The sequence below is a fragment of the Aotus nancymaae genome, unplaced genomic scaffold, assembly GCF_030222135.1.
Source record: "Aotus nancymaae isolate 86718 unplaced genomic scaffold, 86718_ANA_hifiasm-v0.15.2.pri h1tg000011l, whole genome shotgun sequence".
Taxonomy (NCBI): Eukaryota; Metazoa; Chordata; class Mammalia; order Primates; family Aotidae; genus Aotus; species Aotus nancymaae.
Window position 1 is genome coordinate 33449194 of NW_026988422.1, and position 22056 is coordinate 33471249.

General features: G+C 37.6%; 2 pseudogenes; one reads left to right on the forward strand and one right to left on the reverse strand.

Moving 5' to 3' along the window:
• The first annotated feature begins 8829 nt into the window (after positions 1-8829).
• On the forward strand, positions 8830-9765 carry LOC105729598 (olfactory receptor 4F3/4F16/4F29-like; annotated as a pseudogene).
• A 6695-nt stretch (positions 9766-16460) lies between these two features.
• Positions 16461-17479, reverse strand: LOC105729140 (WW domain binding protein 1-like; annotated as a pseudogene).
• Between the last annotated feature and the right edge of the window lie 4577 nt (positions 17480-22056).

Sequence of the window (22056 nt, forward strand, 5' to 3'; positions counted from 1 at the left end):
TTGTTCAAGTCCTACCAAAGCTGAATTTTAAAATCATTCCTCTAATTACGAAAAAATGCTTGAACTTGTAACAGTGTTCTTTTGTCTGTGGTAGTATTCACAGAGACCCTTGATTAAATTCTATTTTATAGGTTTGAAGTTCATTCCATTACTTATAGTTGATGATGTTTCTTTTTTTGGGAAACAAAAATGTGATTGGTGAATTACGTAAGTTACACTAAGATATTTATGCCTCTTTTTTAGAAGGATAAACTTCAAATATTTCAGCAAAAATTAAAATATTTATAAATTATGTATGAAAATTCTTTACCCCAAAATTCTGTGGCTTTTAATCTAACATTGTTACTAAAATATAGAAACAAAACTATTAATTGGCGTTTCCATCATGAGGTAATGACGCTCTGATTATCTTTCAGCATTTGTGTCCTAGGGGAGCTGACAACTGATGTTACTCATATAGCGCTTCTAATGGTCCAGGTACTTTTCTAAGTGCTTTATTTGAATCTTATGAAGCAGATTCTCTCATCCCCATTTTAGAGAGGAGGTGTCTGAGGCACAAAGTTGCTAAATATCCTCAAGGTTATGAAGTAGTAACTCTTGATTCAAAGTCTGCCAGTTTGAATTCAGAGTTTGTTCTCATAACCTGTGCAGTGTAATGTGTCTCTGGAATTAAAATGTATCAAAATAGCTCTTTTACTTAAAAGCAATCCCTATTTGTGGACCCTCCACTGGGTGACCCCATCACCACTAAACCCAGCATTTGTGGGGTCAATTAATTTTCAAAAATTTATTGTATATGTATACCCATTCAGCTGTTTCATTGTAGGCTGTCACTAAAATCAGGGAAGTTGAAATGCCAGAATTTCTCTGATATAGAAGAAAATGTCTAAAGTCTCCAAAAGATATTAAATAACTCCTAACCCTACCTTTCTGGGAGGGACTGGGAGGATATAGCATCACCATGGTTGCTTTAATAAATGATACAAGGGAGGACTGTGCAACAACTTTAAGTGCTCACACACATGGTAATGATCTCCCAGTACTTTGCTCAAACATATCTATGACCATTTATTTGCACAAACACCAGGAAAAAGGAATATCACAGTATTTAAAGGACTGTTGGACACAGAGTTAACATTTACTCCCAGATTCCTGAAGAGTCGTCCCTGCTCTTTTGAGTGAAGGCATTTGGAAGGTGAGTAGTATGTGGAGTCCTAGTTCAGATCAGGTGCATGTTGGGTTCACCAAATGACAACCTCCCAGTGACTATTACATCACTTCCTGAATGAATAATTGGAAAAGGTATACTTGGTAGTTGGTACAACTCCACACTTTTTCCTTGTCCTGTGGGTTACAGCTATTATGGTAAGGAGGTTACTGAAACTGTCTTATCCCTCAGTATAAAATAGTATTTTTTTTTTTGAGACAGGGTCTCACTCTGTTGCCCAGGCTGGAGTGCAAGGGCACGACTTGCAACCTCCACCTCCTGTGTTCAAGCAATTCTCCTGCCTCAGCCCCACACCCCTACCCCACCAGTAGCTGGAATTACAGGTGCATATCACCACGCCCAGCTAATTTTTGTATTTTTATTGGAGACAGGGTTTCACCATGTTGGTGAGGCTGGTCTTGAACCCCTGGCCCCAAGTGATCCACCTGCCTTGGCCTCCCAAAGTGCGGGGATTACAGTAGTGAGCTACCACACTCAACCTAAAACAGTATTTCAAAAATTATACTGCATTATGTAGGATAAAAAATACCCCAAAGATACAGAAGTAGTTCCCATTCTATCTCCATTTAATTCACCAGTGTATCACCTATAAAAGCTAGTCACTTCATGGAGAATGCCAATGGACTATTGTGAACTTATCCCAGCAGTAGTTTAAATTGCAGCTGCTTTGCCAAAGGTGTTATCCTTGCTAGAGCAGATTAATATAGACATGGGTATATAGTATGTGATCATTGATCTTTCCTTTTCCATCTTTTTCAGAAAGGAGAATTAGGAACAGTTAGCATTCACTTGGAATGGACATCGTATACATTTGTTGTGTTACTCTTTGTCATAATATAGCCTGAAGAGGCCTTGACCATTTGGACATTTTATAGATAGTCTTAATGGTCTATTAATAATACTATGCTGTCAAACCAGATGAAGAATTGGCAAGCATTACTTTATTAGTACACATGTGCTCTCAAGAAAAGGAATAAACTCTATAGAGAACCATGAGATTGTCACATAATTAAAATTTTGACAGTTCAGTGGTCCAGTCCATGCTAGGAAGTCCTTTTCAAAGCAAAGGAAAATGTTTTTTCCTTCTTTAAAAATTTTTCATTTCAGTAGTTTTTGTGGTACAAGTGTGTTTTTGTTGTTGTTGTTGTTGTTACATGGATGAATCATATAGTGGTAAATTCTGAGATAGTTGTGCACCCATCACCTGAGTAGTGTGCATTGTACCTAATGTGTGCTTTTTTTTTACCCCTAGCCTCCCTCCCACTCTCCCACTTCTGATTCTCTAAAGTCTGTTATATCACTCTGTCTGACTTTGTTTACTCACAGCTTAGCTCCCACTTATAAGTGAGAACTTAGAGATTTTGGTTTTCCACTCCTGTGTTACTTCACTTGGAATAATGGCCTCTAGCTTCATCCAAGTTGCTGCAAAAGACATAATTTCATTCCTTTTAATGGCTGAGGTAGTATTCCATGGTATATATTTTCCTTATCCACTCGTTAGTCGATGGGAACTTAGGTTGGTTTTCTACGTCTTTGAAATTACAAACTGTGCTGCTATAAATTTATGTGTGCAATTGTCTTTCTCATATAATGACTTATTTTCCTTTGGGTAGATACACAGTAATAGGATTGCTGGATCAAATGTTACATCTACTTTTAGCAAGGAATCTCCATACTGTTTTCCATAGAGATTGTACTGATTTACGTTCCCACCAGCGTGTACAAGTGTTCCCTTTCCTCCACATCCATGCCAACATCTTTTGTTTTCTGACTTTTTAATAATGGCCATTTTTGCAGGAGTAAGGTGGTGTCTCATGGTTTTGATTTTCATTTCCCTGATGATTAGTAGTGTTGAGCATTTTTTCATATATTTGTTGGCCATTTGTATATCTTTTTTTTTTTTTGGAGAAATGTCTATTCATGTGCTTTGCCCACTTTTTGATGGGATTATTTGTGGGTTTTGTTTTTCTTGCTCATTTGAGTTCCTTGTAGATTTTAGATACTAGTCCTTTGTTGGATGCATAGATTGCAAGTACTTTCTCCCATTCTGTAGGTTGTCAGTTTTCTCTGATTATTATTATTATTATTGCTGTGCAGAAGCTTTTTAGTTTAATTAGGTCCAATTTTGTTCTTGTTGCATTAGATTTTGAGGTCTGAGTCATGAATTCTTTGCCTAGGCTGATATCTAGAAGAGTTTTTCTGATGTTGTCTTCTAGAATTTTTATAGCTTCAGGTCTCATATTTTAGTCTTTGGTTCACCTGGAGTTGATTTTTATATAAGGTGAGAGACATGGATCCAGTTTTGTTCATCTACATGTGGCTTACGAGTTTTCTCAGCACCATTTATTGAATAAGGTGTCTACTCCCTAATTTATGTTTTTGTATGCTTTGTCAAAAGATCAGTTGGCTGTATGTATTTGACTTCATTTCTGGGTTCTTTATTCAGTTTCATTGGTCTATATGCCTGGTTTTATACAAGCACTGTACTGTTTTGGTAACTACTGCCTCGTAATGTAATTTGAAGTCCCATAATGTGATGCCTCCAGGTTTGTTCTTTAATCAAAGAAAAATTATCACATCTTGCACCTTCTATCACTAATAAGAAAGAACTATACCTGGTAGATTTCTTCCATTTCTGGAGGAAGCATAGGCTATAACCAGGAATACTACTACAACCCATATGCTGAAAGAAATGAAAGTCTGCCATCTTTGATTAAGGTGCAAATCTAGGAAAGATTTTTCTGCAAAAGATCCACACTTTGGGCAAACAGCCCTACTTCTTGGGCCATACTCCTGGAATAACCAGGTAGTAGAAAAATTGGCGGTGAAAAGAGAAAACATGAGTTTTACAGCAATCACCAGTTGGATAATTACAACACAAACCTTTAGGGGCCTAAGCAATCATTTTTCTAAAAATTACAGAGTAATTAACACATAGACAAGTAATTCCACAAGATGTTATATTATACCACATTAAAGATATGGAGGTATGAGAGTTAGCACATGACCGTTAGATCTACTGGCCCTGTCACGTACTGCACCACCCAGAATCTGCTCATCTAACAGAGCAATGAAATGGCTGTTATCAAAATAGTCCTCATGGTGAGCTACAGGAAAGAAGATTTCAACAGCAATGTTTTATATTAATTAACTTTTGCTTTCCCTCCTTTCCCACTAACTAATTCATATGAAAGACACTGGCAGAGGCTACCATTTAGGATTTAGATTACTCTGCAAAGACATAACAACTTATTTCTTCTATTTTGTCAATTTTCTTCTGCCCTGATATTATTTGCCCGCTCTGTTTGTCCCCTGGATAAAAAAAAAAAAAAAAAAGAATAGATTCAGAGAATAATAGCACAGCTTCCATTTGTCTATCCAGTTTCACTCTTAACCCTTCTCCACCCAGTTTAGTGCCTTTATTCAGCTCTTCTTCAGTTACCTGAGTGTGCCATCTCTTGTCCTGGCAGGATCCTGATTAACACAAGTGTACAAAATTGAAGGTAAAAATACCTTGTTTTCTTGCACAACAATCTCATTGTCAGAAGTACTTACTGCAAAAAGTTTGTCTATTTGTTCAGCTGTATGTATTTACATGCACAGCAGTGTAGTATGTGCTGTATTGCTGTCTACTGTTTCACTCAATGGTGTGTTGTAGTTGTCTTTAACTGTATAGATTACAATCTTACTTTACAGTGACTTTAGAGAATTTGATTGTATGGATATAGCATACTTTTTAAAATCTATCATCAACTGATGGATGTTGTTGTTTCATTTACTGTTAACCTCTAAACATTGGAATGAATTTCTGTACAGCTAAATCTTGGCACATATCCATAAGTACTCTGGATACGATATAAAAATACAGTGTTACATACATTCTTCTACCATTTAAACTGTTCTAAATATTTGGCACAGTGGCTTTTCTGGAGATAATAAAATAGAGTTAATTTTTTGAGTTAACATTTATTTTCAGGAATTAATTATAATTATCACTATTGCCAACAAAATAGAACAAATATATTAAAAACAGAATGTTTTGTTTAATAACACTAGAAAAAACACTCTTTTTCTCTAGTGTCATCTTACCAACTTTTCTATCTTTTGGTTGCACTAGTCAAAGCAAATAGTTCTCTAGTGGCAAAGCCCATGACCCATAAGCTCCTTTAAACTATCATGTTTTTGCATTATCACTTGGTCACTTTCCTCTTGAGGTATATGTAATTAGCTTTAAATTTCTTATGGCAGGATATTATATGGCACTTTGTGTGAGAAGAACACAGGCAACTCTCAGAGTGCCAGAACATGTTGTCTCTATACAGGTAAAGTGGAGGATGCAAATAAATTTAACAACAGGAATATTGGCTTTAGTTTCAGACAAGGTTCTGTTGTTGGAATTACCATCCACATGAGTCATATTCTAAAGTGCATGAGTGTTATTCTAAAGCAAAGTAGATAGGGTCCAGGATAAGGAATAACACAAGAGAATAATTGTGAAAAAGGTTGTTGGCATATTGGAAGAAGTTAACTGGCATTGGCTTTGAGCTAGGATATTGTACCTAGGGAAAGGTGACAGACATTAGAAAAAGTCTGATTTTGCAATATTTTAAATTGAGCATAGGTTGCAATTAATCACTCTCTTCCCAATGATTATATGAATGATTCTCATCCTTTGTCCTGCGGTCAACAGACAAGAAAAAATGACACATGAAAATAGAAAAACATAGGTTATATTTTTCTCTCAATTTTCTTTTCAAAAGAGATGGGTATAAACTGATCAATTTCCATAACAAGGGAAGCACATTTCTTAGGAATTTGTCAAGTTTGCAAGATAGAAGAGTCTCATAAACACTTTATTAGAAATAAAAGATACGGAGACCAGTAGAACCAAAGCTTAGTAAATTTCAATGTAATGTCATTTAAAAAGGTGATGTGAAAAATTTAAAAATAAAATAATATATAAACCACCAGGAGCTTGATTTAGTTTTCCTGGTCTCTTATATGATTTAGAATTACAGTGTCTGTATTAATTGTATCTTTGAACTGTAGGTAGAATGAAGAAGGATTTAGAAAATACTTATACATAAAACTCTTTTAAGGGATCAGGGCAAGTGAGAAAGCATTCTAAAAGCAAATATAAAAGATATTGAGTTTGTTGAATATTGGGAACAGAAGGACGGGGTGACTTTGTTGTATTTATGTATATAAAAGTTAATTTGAATATATGATTATAAACCTTTATTTGATCCTTACAATTTACCCCGTAAAGTTAGTATTATTAATTGCAATTTGGTAGACAAACTGAGGCTCAGAAATTTCAATAACTTGCCCAATACCAACTTGTAAGTGGCTGAAAATTGTATAAATCTTGGTTCCTGAAGCCCACATTCTTTCCAATACGCTATGTTGCTTCTCTAAATAAAACTGAAATTACAATAAAATGTGATAAATCTTTGCACAGAGGTTTGACCAAAAAACTTTCCACTGTACCAAAATACTCTTTATAGTTTAACTTTTTCAGATTATGTGCTAAATAGTCTAGAGCAGTGATTCTCAAATTATCTTCTCAAATTATTTTAGTTACATTTTAGTAGAATACAAAATTAAACACTTGGATTTTGCAGTCATGTCAAATTATTAGAGATGTTTCTAAACATTTTCAATTTCAATATCTAGCATAATGCAAATCAGTAACAAACAGTTCGTGGACTTTCTCTTTTCTGTGGACCACTTTGTTGTTCCTTCAGAGAATCCAAATGTGAATAAGTACTAATCCCTGTCTTTAAGACACTTAGGTCAACTTGGTGAGTTGTACCCAGTTTACTACAATATAAGGGATAGTAAAATAAGTGCTAGTAATATAAAGCAAGACCTCACAGCTATGGCAAACATTTCTTTTTTATTACTACACTTTAAGTTCTGGGGTACATGTGCAGATCGTGCAGGATTGTTACGTAGGTATATATATGTAATGGTGGTTTGCTGCATCCATCCCCCCATCATCTACATTAGGTATTTCTCCTAATGTTATCCCTCTCCAATCCTTCCACCCCCTGCTATCCCTCCCTCTAGCCCCCCACCCCCAACAGGCCTTGGTGTGTGATGTTCCCCTCCCTGTGTCCATGTGTTCTCATTGTTCAGCACCCACTTATGAGTGAGAACACATGGTGTTTGGTTTTCTGGTAAACATTTCTTAAACCTTGAAATACTTTCCAGATGTGGGGAGTGGGGAAGAATGGTTTTGCCAGAATATGGCTGTAGTCTTGGAAATGGATACAATAGTTGAGAAAATGTTAATAGTTACGTGTCACTAGATACAGGCTATATTAGTCTTGAAGCAAAAATTAAAAGAATTTGCAACCAAATTCCTGTTAACCATGTTGACTAGTCTTGTATTTCAAGAGGAACATCACAGCCACTACTTTGGGAGAGTAGAGGAGTATTAAAGCAGAGAAGGTTTTCTCTTTCACACTTGGTTATCACACTGTGTTAACACAATTTCAGCACCTATTAGCATATTAGATTCTTCTCTCAACTCCCTGCAAGTTTTACTAAAGTGTAGTTAACAAATAAAAATTATATATATTTATGATGAACAATGTGATGCTTTGATACATGTATACATATGAAATAATTAAATCAAGCTAATTAACATATTCATCTACTGTACTTATCGTTTCTTTGGGGTGAAAACATTGAAGATCTATTCTAGAAATTTTAAGTATGAAGTACATTATTATTAACTATAAGTTACCATGCTTCGCAACAAACCTCCAGAATGTATATGTCTTATTTAGCTGAAACACTGTACCAACGCACCACTTCTCATTTTCTGCCCACTTCATCAACCCTTGTCAGTTGCTAATTCTAATCTCTAGTTCTATGAGCTTGATTTACTTAGATTCCACATATAAGTGAGATTTTACAGCATTAGTCTTTCTATGTCTGTCTTGTTTCACTTAGCATAATATCCTCAGGTTCATCCATGTTGTTTCCAAATGACAGAATTTCCCTATTTTTTTATAAGGCTGAAGAGTGTTTGTATAGTACACACACACACACACACACACACTTTTCCATCCACTTATGTGTCATTGAACACTATTTCTTGGCTATTGTGAATAACGCTGTGATGAACATAGGAGTACAGATATTTCCTTGAGGTACGTATTTCAATTCCTTTGAATATATACCTAGAATGGGATTTCTAGATTATATGGTAGTTCTTTTTTTTTTTTTTTTTTTTGAGGAAACTCCATAGTGTGTTTCATAATAGCTATACAAATTACATTCCCACCAACAGTGAACAAGGATTGTACACTGTAACAGCCTTGTCAAGACTTGTTACCTGTTGTCTTTTTGGTAATAGCTATTCTGACAGGTCTGAAATAATATCTCATTGTCATTTTAATCTATATCCTTAATGATTAGTGATAAGACATTTTATATACCTGTTGGTCATTAGGTTGGTTTTAATGCTAAATTGGAAATAGACTTCTATAACTTTGACTTCTTTCCCTCTAGTTTATTAAGATGATTATTATAACTTACATCTTCTGCTATTGTCCTATTCTCTTCAGGTACCACTGCTAACAAAGCCAATGGTTGGGGCAAATCACTCTGTGGTGTCAGAGTTTGTGTTCCTGTGACTCACCAATTCCTGGGAGATCCGACTTCTCCTCCTTGTGTTCTCCTCCATGTTTTAAATGGCCAGTATGATGGGAAACTCTCATTTTGCTCACTGTGTCTTCTGACCCTCGCATGCCCTCCCCCATGTATTTTCTGTTGGCCAACCTCTCCTTCATCCACCTGGGTGTTTCCTCTGTCACTTCTCCCAAGATGATTTATGACCTATTCAGAAAGCGCAAAGTCATCTCCTTTGGAGGCTGCATTGCTCAGATTTTCTTCATCCACGTCGTTCGTGGTGTGGAGATGGTGTTGCTCATAGCCGTGGCCTTTGACAGATATGTGGCCATATGTAAGCCTCTCCACTATCTGACCATTATGAGCCCCGAGAATGTGCATGTTCTTCTCAGTGGCTGCCTGGATGACTGACCTTATCCATTCCGTAGCTCAACTGGTTTTTGTAGTAAACTTGCCCGTCTGTGGTCCTAATGTGTTGGACAGCTTTTACTGTGACCTTCCGCAGTTCATCAAACTTGCCTGCACAGACACCTACCGACTGGAGTTCGTGGTTACAGCCAACAGTGGATTCATCTCTTTGGGCTCCGCCTTCATACTGATCATTTCCTATGTTGTCATCGTTCTCACTGTTCAGAAATGCTCCTCAATTGGTTTATCCAAGCCTCTGTCCACACTTTCAGCTCACATCAGTGCAGTAGTTTTGTTCTTTGGTTCTCTGATTTTCGTCTACATGGCCATCTCCCTCTACACACCTGGATAAGTTTCTGGCTGTCTTTGATGCAGTTCTCACTCCCGTTTTAAATCCTATTATCTACACATTCAGGAATCAAGAAATGAAGATGACAATGAGGAAAGTACGCAGATGTCTAGTAAATTACAGGAAAAGCTCCTAAGTGATTGTGTTTTCATTGACTACTGAAGTTCATTGCTGATGGTCAGACTCAGAAGCTGCTTTTTGTCCTAAATGAATTGATTATCCAAACTGATATTGGGCCTATTTTGTATTTTACTTAGCTGGAAACACATACTTGTAAAAACAGAGAAAGAATTACATAAAGTTTTCATAAATCAAAGATTGTAACTTTGACCCACAATTCCTAAATAATATTTATATAAGACAATTCTTAGAAATGCAAGAGGGTAGGCTTCTTTAAGGCTCTCAGAACAGGGAAATCTCCCTCCTTCTCTCTCTCACAGGAGTTTCTCACACTGGGGAATTTTTAGCAGAATGCAGTGGTGTATTCATAAAGGAAGATTGAACTGGGTCCTCCTACTCAAACCTGTAGCTTGCCCCATTCTGCCCTCCTATTGGGTCTCTGCCAGGGCTGTGCAAAGAGAGCAGAGTCTTTGAGAGTATACACACAGGAGTCTAATGGAGGCGTGACTTGGGTAACAGCTGTGTGAGCTATTTTTGGAATATTAAGAGAGATCTGAGGAAACATGATTTTTTCTCTATGATCAACCTTATGCTATTCAAACCATTTAATTTATATTTTCCTGTCTTCCTTTTTCCTCAGCTGCTTTATGATCTCTGGCCTATAGAAGTTTTTCCTCCCTTTTCCCTTCTTCTTTCAGGCTTTCTTCCTTTTCATTTACTTTTCCCTTCATCTTTGCCACTTACCTTTACCCTATGCTTATCATCATCTCCTCCTCCCCCTTGTCCCCTCCCCCTCCTCCCCCTCCCCCCTCCTCCTCCCCCTCTTCCCTTTCTTCCTCCCCCTTCCTCTCCCCCTCCTCCCCTCCCCCTCTTCCTCCTCCCCCCTCCTCCTCCTCCCTCCCCCTCCTCCTCCCCCTCTTCCTCCCCCTCCTCCATCTCCCTCCCCTTCCCCTCCTTCTCCCCCCTCCCCTCCTCCTCCTTCCCCTCCCCCTTCCCCTTTTCCCCTTCTTCTCCCCCTCTTCCTCTTCCCCCTCCCCCTCCTCCCCCCTTCCCCCTTCCTCCTCCTCTCCTTCCTCCTCCTCCCCTTCCTCCTTCTCCCCTTCCTTCTCCTCCTTTTCCCCCTCCCCCTCCCCCCCTCCTCCTCTTCCTCCTTTCTTTTAATTTGAAACAGAGTCTTACTCTGTCCCTTAGGCTGGAGTGCAGTGGTGTGATTTCAGCTCACTGCAATCTCCACCTCCTAAGTTCAAACAATTGTTGTGCCTCAGCCTCCTGAGTAGCTGGGACTATGAGATGCACCACCATGCCCAGCTAATTTTTGTATTCTTTTTGGTAGAGATGGGATTTCACCATGTTCGCCAGGCTGGTCTTGAACTCCTGACCTCAAGTGATCCTCCTGCCTCAGCCTCCCAAAGTGCTGGGATTACAGGCACAAGCCACTGTGCCCGGCCCCCTGCTGTATCACCTTCTAACCTCACTTTACTGCCTCATCCCTTTTAAATTGCTCTATTACAGTTATTATAAAATGTCTACTCCACAGGTTTCGTGTCTAGATGAACTTGCATATTTTGGTCATGGGGCCTCAGCTGTGTAATGTGAGCAAAGGGAAAACAGCCAAATGACAAGGATAGAATTACTTAGTGTTTTCTTTTTAAGCAAACCCATCAAAGCTGAGCATTGCAAACTTTGCCAAAATTTTAACATATCATTGTTTCTTTACAGGTTCATTATTTGAAATTACATATATGTATATAACTAAGGCAAATTGAACTTGCTTCCTGAGCCTTCTACAGCTTTCTTTTACCACTGAATTTTGTCTTTTACTGTCCTCTTTCACATTGTGGAATAATCAGACATTTTATCTTAGGTTGAATCTACCCTTTCCCATTGGTAAACAAAATAAGATACTATTACCTTGCATAGTCTGACATATTTCTTGGCTACTATTACTCTTACTGCAGTCTCATTCACCTACATTATGTTTAAACAATACAATTAACTTCTATTTTCACTGACAGTTGTTGAAGGTGGGCAATTTAGAATTGTCTGTCATCTGCAAACGTTTTGGTACACTAGCAGAGCTCATGAGTACCCTAAACACAACTCTCGCCACCACACAGATCCTATTTACACAATCTCAAAGATACTAAATGTTACTTACAAAGTAACAAAAATGAACACATTCACTAACATGATTTAAATATATGGACACTGCATCAAGTTATAAGTGACACACACTCATTAGGTTAATACTCAGTATTTAATCTTATTTTAAATTATCCAAAGAATACCCACTAATTATTGTATTTAACACTGAACTAAGGATTAAAACAACTTAGCATTTATTATTATTACTATTATTTTCTGAGACAAGGTCTTACTTGACAACCCAGGCTGGAGTGCACTGGTGCAATCTTGACTCATTGCAACCTCTCCCTCCTGGTTTCAAGCAATTCTCCAGTCTTAGTCTGCCATGTAGCTGGGAATACAGGTGCATGCCACCAATGCCTGGCTAATTTTTGTATTTTTTGTAGAGATGGAGTTTCACTGTGTTGGCCAGTCTGGTTCCAAACTCTTGAGCTCAAAGCTATCCACCCACCTTGGCCTCCCAAAGTGCTAGGATTATAGGCCTGAGTCACTGTGCTGGCCAAGAAAACTAAGCATTTAGAATTTATGTTTAAGTGGACATACTACAGAACTGTCAGAATTGTAATTCAAATTGGCTGCACATACAATGTTTTATTTTCCTGACTTTATTTGCTTCTACCTCATATCAATAAGATCAGGAAGAGGATCTATAGCTGTTTCATGAAAAAATAGTATTCTGAATTTTCCAGTAATTTATTTCATTTACTTTTAAAATAACAAAAAATCATACATATTTAGTATATACAGCACAGTACTTTGAATACATATGTACAGTGAAATGGCTAAATCAAGCTAATTATTATATGCATTATTTCACATACTTACAATTTTTTGTGGTAGTTTAAAATCTGTTTTGGTGAATTTCCAGAATATAATACATTGTTATTAACTATAGTCACCATTTTGAATGTATTCCTCCTGTCTAACTGAATTTTGTATCCTGTACTAACATCTCTGCAATCCCTTCTATACCCATCAACCCCCAGTTCCTGGTGATTACCATTCTACTCTCTGCTTCTATGAGTTCACCTTATTTAGATTCTACATGTAAGTGGGATCATGCAGTATTTGTCTTTCTGTGCCTGGTTTATTTCACTTATATAATGCCCCCCCAGGTTCATTCATGTTTTTGTAAATGTTAGGACTTTCTTTCTTTTTTTAAAGCTAAAGAGTATTCCTCTGTGTGTGTGTGCGTGCGCGCACGCACACACGTGTGCATGCACATGCATATGTGTGTGTGCGTGCATATATAACATTTTCTTTATCCACTCATCTGTCAGTTAACACTTAGGTTGATTCTATACCTTGGCTATTGTGAATAATGCTACAATGAATGTGGCAGTGCACATATCTCTATAATAGACTGATTTCACATCCTTTGGATATATATCCAGTAGTGGGATTGCTGGATCATATAGTAGTCCTAGTTTTAATTTTTTGAGAAAATACCATATTATTTTCCATAGTGGCTGTACTAATTTACATTTTCACCAATAGTGTGGAAGGGTTCTTTTTCTCTATATCCTGCCAAAACTTGTTATCTTCCATTTTTTTTATTAACAGGTAAAAGGTGTTATCTCACTGAGGTTTTGTGTTTGCCTTATGATTGGTGATGTTGAGCATTTTTTTGTGTGTACCCATTGTCTATTTGTATGTGTCTTTTGGAGAAATTTCTTTCTCTTTTTTTTTTTTTTTTTTTTTTTTTTGAGGGGGAATCTAGCTCTGCTGTCCAAGCTGCAGTACAGTGGCAAGATTTCAGCTCACTGCAACCTCTGCCTCCCAGATTCAAGCAATCCTCCTGCCTCTGCCTCCCAAGTAGCTGGGATTACAGGCATTCACTAATATGCTTGGCTAATTTTTGTATTTTTAGTAGAGACGGCGTTTCACCATGTAGGCCAGGCTGGTCTCGAACTCCTGACCTCAGGCAATCCACCCGCCTCAGCCTCCCAAAGTGCTGGGATTACAGGCTTAGGTCACTCTGCCTGGCCTGGGAAATTTCTATTCAGATCTTTCCCCATTTTTAAATCAAATTATTTGTTTTCTTGCTACTGACTTTTTTGATTCCCTGATATATTTTGGATATTAATTTCTTTACAGATGTATGGTTTGCAGATATTTTCTCCCATTCCATAACTTGTCTCTTCACTCTGTTGACTGCTGTGTAGAAGCTTTTTAGCTTGGTGTGTAACCAACTTGTCTGTTTTTGCTTTCATTACTTGTGCTTTTGGGTTCATATCCAAAAAATTATTGCTTGATTCCGTGTCATGAAGCTTCTCTCCTATGTTTTCTTCTAGTTATTTTATAGTTTCAGGTATCTCATTTAAATCTTTAATCCATTAAGTTGATTCTTATATACGGTGTGAGATAAGGGTTCAAATTTTATTCTGCATGTGCATAGCCAGTTTTTCTAATATAATTTACTGAAGAGACTGTCCTTTCCCTGTTTAGTTTTCTTGGCATATTTTAAAAAATTAATTGACCATAAATGCATAGCATAGATTTGTTTGTGGGGTCTCTATTCTGGTCTAGTAGTCTGTGTCTGTTTTTATGCTGGAACCCCATTGTTTTGATTATATAAATTTGTAGTATGTTTTGAGGTAATATAAAGCCTCTAGTCCTGTTCTTTTTGTTCAGAACTGCTTTGACTCTTCTGGGTCTTTTTTGACTTAGGAATTTTAGGATCGTTTTTTCTGTGATTGTTTTCAGTGATGTGAAAAATATTATTGGAATTTTGATATAGATTGCATTGATCTGTAGATCATTTTAGGTAGTATGAAAATTTTAACAATATCAATTCTTCCAATCCATGAACAAGAGTATTCCTTTTATTCGCATCTCAAATTTGTTTCATCAATATTTTATAGTTTTTAGTGTATAGATCTTTTACTTACACAGTTAAATTTATTTCTAAGTCTTTTTTTGTAGCTATTATGAATGGGGTTGACATCTTGATTTGGTATTCAGATACTTAACTGTTAATGTATAGAAATGCTCTGGTTTTCTTTCACATTAATTTTGTATCTGGGAACTTGAATGAACTAATATTTCAGTCCTAATATTTTTTGGTGGAGTTCTAGGCTTTTCTATTTATACTATGTTATCTGTAAACAGGAATGGTTTTATTTCATCCTTTCCAGTTTTTATTCTTTTCATTTTTCTCTTTGCTATTTGATTTGGCAACGACTTCCAGTAGTATGTTGAATAGAAGTTGTGAGAGTATATATTCTTGTTTTGCTCCTGATTTCAGAGGAAGAGCTTTCAACTTTTCACTTAAGTATGATGCTGACTATGGGCTTGTCATTTCTGGCCTTCACTGTGTTGAAGTACCTAATCTGTCGAGAAGTTTTACCATATCTAATTTGTTGAGAGTATTTACCATAAAAGAATGTTGAATTTTGTCAAATTCTTCTTCTGTATCCGTTGAGATTATCCTAAGATTTTTGTCCTAAGTTGTATTCTAGGTATTTTATTCTCTTTGTAGCAATTGTGAATGGGAGAAAGCAATTGCTTTTGATTTGGTTGTCTATTATTGGTATATGGGAATGCTTGTGATTTCTGCACATTGATTTTGTATCCTGAGACTTTGCTGAAGTTGCCTATCAGTTTCAGGAGATTTTGGGCTGAGATGATGGAATCTTCTAAATATACCATCATGTCATCTACAAATAGAGACAGTTTGACTTCCTCCTTTCCTAATTGAATACCTTTATTTCTTTTTCTTGCCTCATTGCTCTGGCTAGAACTTCCAATACTATATTGAATAGGAGTGGTGAGAGAGGGCGTCCATGTCTGGTGCCTGATTTCAAATGGAATTCTTCCAGCTTTCACCCGTTCAGTATGATATTGGCTGTAGGTTTGTCATAAATAGATTTTATCATTTTACGATACATCCTGTCGATACCTAGTTTATTGAGAGTTTTTAGCATGAAGGGCTGTTGAATTTTGTCAAAGGCCTTCTCTGCATCTATTGAGATAATCATGTGGTTTTTGTCTTCAGTTCTGTTTATGTGATGGATTACATTTATGGACTTGCATATGTTGAACCAGCTTTGCATCCCGGAATGAAGCCTACTTGATGGTGATGAATAAGCTTTTTGATGTGCTGTTGCAATTGGTTTGCCAGTATTTTATTGAAGATTTTTGCATCTATGTTCATCAGGGATATTGGCCTGAAGTTTTCTTTTTTAGTTGAGTCTCTGCTGGGTTTTGGTATCAGGATGATGTTGGTCTCATAAATTAGTTAGGAAGGATTCCATCTTTTTGTATTGTTTGATACAGTTTCAGAAGGAATAGAACCAGCTCCTCTTTGTATGTCCGGTAGAATTCGGCTGTGAACCCATCTGGACCTGGACTTTTTTTGGTTAGTAGGCTATTGATTGCTGCCTCAATTTCAGCCTTCTCTCTTTAAACTGTACCTGGAGATGTAGGAAAATGCAGGAGAGGAGAAGGGGGAAAAAAAACAAAATGTCAGTACTATTTTCTGTGAAACTCATTTAATGACTTTTCTCATGGTTCTCCCCTACCCTGGTTGCTTTGCCAAGTTCTTGGGAGCTATCAGGACCTGCTCTACCTGGGGAAACTGCTGCTCTGGGATTTTGGAGAGTCCTGCTCATTGATTGTGTTCACCAGCAGGCACACAGGTGGCCATGTCAGATGGAGATGCCCAGGCTCTCAAATCTGCTCCTCAGATGGGGCAGAGGACTTCCTCCTTGTCACCAGGAGACTGCACATGGCAGCTGTCACAGAAGTCCAGGGGCCCATCCAGAGCATCATCTGTGAGTGTGTTGAACTTTTTAAGGTCATCATGATGGTACCCCTGGTTGCACACATTCATTTTGATGCCTGAGTCCTCTGTGAAGTGGTGATGTCTCTGGGGTGTCTTATCTTTGCAGTCAGGTGTGCTGCCATACTCAGAGCTGTCATCTTTCATCAGCTCCTTCTTACATTCTGAATCTTTGTCCAGGAAGGCCCCTGGGTCCAGCTTCCCAGGCTAGCCACAGAGCCACTGGCTTCCACTCTTGGGGCTTTGGTGCCTGGCTGCTTCTTCATCAGCTGGTAGGTCAGAGGGGTCAGAGTCAGTGATGCTTGGGGTCTTGTGCTGCTTCTGCCGGGCCCAGACTAGTGGCTTCTCTTTCCCTCTTGAGAGACCCTGGTGGGGTTGTCACCTGCAGGGCCACACTGAAAGCAGCAGCTGCTGCTGTAGCTGGAAGGCACTCTATGGTGGGGGAGGAGTTGGAGGTCAGTTTACCACTTTCACATAAGGAGGTAATAAGTAGTTTGGTGAAATAAAATGATAACACTGAGGAACTGTGGGCTTTGGCTAGGCAATCAAGGTTGATTTCATGTGGCTACTGCTGGACTTGCTAGTAGCAGATGCAGCAGCAGCCAAGAACCACCAGTGTTTATAGTAGTAGTTACAACACTGAGACTGCCCACAGCAGTGTCCTGTGTCACAGATGGAACTTTGCTTCTTGGTACCCACACAGGCTTCCTTATGCTGTGGGGGTTCAGACTGGCTGACAGGGGCTGGGCAGTGCCTAGAGGAGTGGGAGCTCCATGCCACCCAGGAGGCTTCTCCTCTCCATCCTCTTCCTGCTCCTCCAACACAGCGTGGGCACCTCCCTCCACCCTTGCTGCACTTCTCCTCTACTTTCTTCTTCCTTCTTCTGATCTTTTCCTGTAATATATTTTGAAGTGAGATTGTGAGGCCTTCAGCTTTGTTCTTACTGCTCAAGAGTGCTTTACCTATTCAGGGTCTTTTGTGGTTCCATATGCATTTTCAAATCGTTTTTTCTATTTCTGTGAAGAATGATACTGGAATTTTTTATAAAGATTTCATTAAACTTATAAATCACTTTGGGCAGTAATAACACATTAAGAATATTAATTCTTCCTACCCATGAACATAAAATATCTTTACATGTATTTGTGTCATCTACAATTGTTTCATCAATGTTTTCTAGTGTTCGGTATACAGATCTTTCACCTCCTTGGTTAAATGTACTCCTAAACATATTGCAGTTTTTTTCATGCTATTGTGAGTGAGATTGATTTCTTTATTTTGGTCATATAGTTTGTTGTTGGTGTAAAGAGACTACTGAGTTTTGTACATTGCTTTTGAATTCTGCAATTTTATTGAATTCATGTTTAATTTCTAATAGTGTTTTGGTGAAGTTTTTAGGGTTTACTATATATAATATGTCATCAAAGAGAGACAATTTTACTTCTTTCTTTTCAATTTGGATATCTTTTATTTCTTTATTTGGTTTAAGTGCAATGGCTAAGACTTCCAGAAATAAGTTGAATAGAAGTAGTGAGAATAAATATCCTTATCTTGTTCTTGACCTTAGAGAAAAAGCTTCCACTTTTTCATTGTTGGGTATGATGTGAGCTGTGGGCTTGTTATATATGTCCTGTTTTGTATTAAGGTACAAGCCTTCTATGCCAAATTCATTGAGAGGCTTTGTCATGAGAGAACTTTGAGTTTTGTCAAATGTTTTTTCTGCATATGTAGAGATAACTATGTTTTTTATCCTTTGTTCTGTTAATGTAGCATATCACATTTGATTTGTGTATGTTGAAACATCTGAAAGATAAATCCACTTTACCATGATAAATGATTCCCCTAATGTGTTGGTAAATTGTTTGCTAAACTATAGTACAAGCCTACAGTAATCAAAACAGCATGGTACTGGTACCAAAACAGAGACATAGACCAATAAAACAGAACAGAGGCCTTGGAAGCAACACCACACATCTATAACCATCTGATCTTGGACAAATCTGACAAAAACAAGCAATAGGGAAAGGATTCCCTATTTAATAAATGGTGTTGAGAAAACTGGCTAGCAATATGCAGGAAGCAGAAATTGAACCCCATCCTGTCACCTTACACTAAAGTTAACTCCAGAGGGATTAAAGATTTATAGCGTTAAGACCTAACACCATAAAAATCCTAGAAGAAAACCTAGGCAAAACCATCCAGGACATAGGCATAGGCAAGGACTTCATGACTAAAACACCAAAAGCAATGGCAACAAAAGCCAAAATAGACAAATGGGATCTAATTAAACTCCAGAGCTTCTGCACAGCAAAAGAAACAATCATTAGAGTGAACCAGCAACCAACAGAATGGGAATCTACAAAGAACTAAAACAGATTTACAAGGAAAAAAAGAAAAACCATTCAAAAGTGGGTGAAGGATGTGAACAGACACTTTTCAAAAGAAGACATATATGCAGCCAACAAACATATGCAAAAATGCTCATCATAATTGGTCATTAGAGAAATGTAAATCAAAACTACATTGAGATACCATCTCAGGCCAGTTAGAATGGTGATCATTAAAAGTTCTGGAAACAACAGATGCTGGAGATGATGTGGAGCAAAAGGAACAATTTCACACTGTCGGTGGGAGTGTAAATTAGTTCAGCCATTATGGAAGACAGTGTGGTGATTCCTCAAGCATCTAGAAATAGAAATTCCATTTGACCCAGCAGTCCCATTACTGGGTATATACCCAAAGAATTATAAATCATTCTATAAAGACACATGCACATGTTTGTTCATTGTGATGCTGTTTACGATAGCAAAGACCTGGAACAATTCCAAATGCCCATCAATGATAGACTGGACAAAGAAAATGTGGCACATATACACCATGGAATACTATGCAGCCATTAAAAAATGATGAGTTTGTATCCTTTGTAGAGACATGGATGAATCTAGAAACCATCATTCTTAGCAAACTGACCCAAGAACAGAAAACAAACATCTCATGATGAAAAATGAGAACACGTGGGCACAGGGAAGGGAGCAACACTCACTGGGCTAGGTGGAGGGGTGGAGGGGAGGGGAGGGAAAGACAGCAGGGACTGGGGAGGATGGGGAGGTATAACACCGGGAGAAATGCCTGATGTAGGCAACGGGGCAGGGGTTGGGGATAGAGACAGCAAATCATCATGGCATGTATGTACCTATGCAAAAATCCTGCAGGATGCAGGATGTGCACATGTACCCCAGAGCCCAAAGTACAATAAAAAATATATATGTGTGTGTATGTGTGTTTGTGTGTGTGTGTGTGTGTGTGTATATATATATATATATTTATGTCAAAGCACAGTGTACAGTGCCTTTTAAAAATAGGCTATATATAGGTATATGTAAAAACATAATACATCTATATATGACATACTTGCAAAGAAAAGGGAACAAAGTTTCTGAGGAAACAATTAAAAAACAAGAGGATTCAAAGGGGTCTGTCAAAGATTTAGCAAAATGAGCTAATAGATTAATGCATTAGGAATTAGCCAAAAAAAAAATGACAGTAGTCAAACAGAGGCAGAGAGGTAATTTTTTAATGATTCAAAGCAGGAGTGTTTTAAAGATATACAGAATAACTAAAAAAGAAAGACTGAAATGAAAATCCTAGTATTAAAGCATTTGAATCAAGAGGTGGTAATCTCCAAACTAGGTTAATTTCAATAATCTGAAACTCCACAAGGTGGGAGTGTTTCACTGAAGCCAGTTGCTAGAAAAACAATAGCACCAACTTATTTTTCCTCTACCCCTTCTTCTCTGCTTTCTTCCTTTCTCTTCCTCTGCCTCCCTTTACTCTTCTTCTCTCTGTTTTTCTAATCATGAAAACTATGAGCAAGAACACAGAACAAAGACTAGCAAAGGCCGCAGTTATCGAGAGTATCAGATACAGAAAATAAAATTACTTAGTATGTTTAAAGTAAAATCAAAAAATTAAAAGTATCTTAATGGAATAGGAAACTCTAGAGAATGGCCAAGAATATTAAAAGAGAACAAATAGAATGTCCATAGAAAATAACATAATTGAAATTTAAACCCAAATGAATGGATTTAACAGAATATTAGTATGTTAGAAGCAGTTGAAGAGTAAATTAGTAAACTGTAACATAGATCAGAAGGAGCTATCCAGAATGAACACAGGAATTAAAAAAAGCAGAAATTAAGAAACATAGTTAGGAGACATGGAAGATCGGGGGGAGCTCTAAAAAATTTTAAAGAGTGTTTCAGAAGAGAGGAAAGAGATAATCAGTTAATGTATTTTTTAAATTTTGTGTTCCAAGATACATGTGCAGAATGTGCAGGTTTGATACATAGGTAAATGTGTGCCATTGTAGTTTGCTGTACCTATCAGCCCATCACTTAGGTATGAGGCCTTGCAGGCATTAGATACTTGTTCTGATGCTCTCCCACCCCACGCCCCTCTGACAGGCTGTGATGTGTGTTGTTCCCCTCCCTGTGTCCATGTGCTTGTTCTCATTGTTCATCCTTTACTTATGAGTGAGAACATGTATGTTTGAATTTCTGTTCCTGTGTTAGTTTGCTGAGAATGATAGCTTCCAGCTTCATCCATGTCCCTGAAAAGAACATGATCTCATCCCTTTTAATGGCTGCATAGTATTTCGTGGTGAATATATATCACATTTTCTTTATCCAGTCTATCATTGATGGCCATTTAGATTAATTCCATGTCTTTACTATTGTAATAGTGCTGCAGTGAACATATGTGTCCATGTATCTTTCTTTTATTTATTTATTTATTTATTTATTTATTTGAGATGGAGTTTCACTCTTACCACCCAGGCTGGAGTACAATGGTGCGATCTCAGCTCATTGCTACCTCTGCCTCCTGAGTTCAAGCAATTCTCCTGACTCAGCCTCCCAAGTAGCTTGGATTACAGGTGTGCACTACCATGCCTGGCTAATTTTTATATTTTTGGTAGAAATGGGGTTTCACCATGTTGGCTAGGCTGATCTTGAACACCTGACCTCAGGTGATCTACTTGCCTTGGCCTCCCAAAATGCTAAGATTACAGGTATGAGTCACTGTACCTGGCCATGTGCATGTATCTTTATAATAGAATTATTTACATTCCTTGGGTATATACCCAGTAATGGGATTGATGAGTCAAAGGGTATTTCTGGATCTAAATCTTTCAGGAATTTCTTGAGGAATTGCCACACTGTCTGCCACAGTGGTTGAACTAATTTACATTCCCACCAACAGAGTAAAAACATTCCTATTTCTCCATAGCCTTACCAGCATCTGTTGTTTCTGGAGTTTTTAATAATCATCACTCTGACTGGCATGAGATGGTATCTCATTGTGGTTTTTGTAAGGGTTATT